Here is a 977-nt window from a genome sequence, read left to right as displayed (position 1 = left end):
CTCCTGAATCAGCTGGGTGGGTCTTGCCTCTAGCCTCTTTGCAGGGAGTTCTGCTGAAGGGTTCCACACTGGGCCTGTGCTCTGGGTCAGATCAGAATTCAGTGGATTCCCCCCCCCCCCCCCGTGGTCTCAGTCACACACCGGGCCTGTGCTCTGTGTGGATTCAGGATCCGCGGGCCCCGGGTCCTCTCACTCACATGCTGGGCCTGCACTCTGGGTCTATTCAGGATGTTACAGGCCTGGGCAGTCTCACTCCAAAAATTGTTCTTAAAGTCATTTCAAACTCATGATGCATTATTATCATATTGGTGCTGTATGAGGTAATTTACCCTGAAAAGTCCATAAAATCCTCTAAAGTAACCGAATATATGTCCAGTTATCTGCGAAGTGTCATCTAGTCAGAGACTTTTATTTCTAAGAGATAACTTATCTGAATTCTAACCCAACATTCTGGAACACATTGTCATTATGAAGTAGGTCCAAAGGTGGGAGTGGAAGGACATCCTTTCATTCACATTCTATGCCCTCTGATTCCAGCGATGAGGTTAGGATATTAAGGCCCTTATGCAATAAGGACTAACAACATGGGGTAATGGGGATCCTGGACACCTGTTTCCCATCAGTGACTAGTAAATGAAGATCCAGAAGTCTCCACAGTTACAGGGATAAGAAGGAAATTGTGGAGCAGCTCAAGAGTGGTGGTGAGTCCCAGAGAATGTGTCTGGTTTTACACATGGTTGGTTTAAAGTCTTTCTGTGACACACAGGGTTTTTTGTGTTTGTGTGTGCACATGTATGAACTTTATTTTCCAAATACTGCATACTGAAGTTTTGTTGGCCTGAAAATCTAAAAAATGTCACTGAATCATCTTTCATTCACATGTTTTATGATTAATACATAAATGGCCATTTAATAAACAAAAAATAGGCTGGGGAGATGACTCAGTAGAATAAACGCTTGCCTGGCAAGTGCAAGGC

The 977-nt window shown here is 44.1% G+C and overlaps 1 protein-coding gene across 1 annotated transcript in view; it reads left to right on the top strand.

The window, feature by feature from the left end:
• The first annotated feature begins 545 nt into the window (after positions 1 to 545).
• Positions 546 to 977, top strand: part of LOC101578265 — a 148,721-nt gene continuing 148,289 nt past the window's right edge. The window contains exon 1 of the mRNA XM_023719221.1: positions 546 to 701. The gene's annotated coding sequence lies outside the window, so the exon portion shown is untranslated. The remainder of the gene's footprint in view (positions 702 to 977) is intronic.

Source organism: Octodon degus, unplaced genomic scaffold, assembly GCF_000260255.1.
Source record: "Octodon degus isolate 3935 unplaced genomic scaffold, OctDeg1.0 scaffold00066, whole genome shotgun sequence".
NCBI classification, from domain to species: Eukaryota; Metazoa; Chordata; class Mammalia; order Rodentia; family Octodontidae; genus Octodon; species Octodon degus.
The sequence above is the reverse complement of the archived record's forward strand: the minus strand, read 5'-3'. Positions and strand labels throughout refer to the sequence as shown.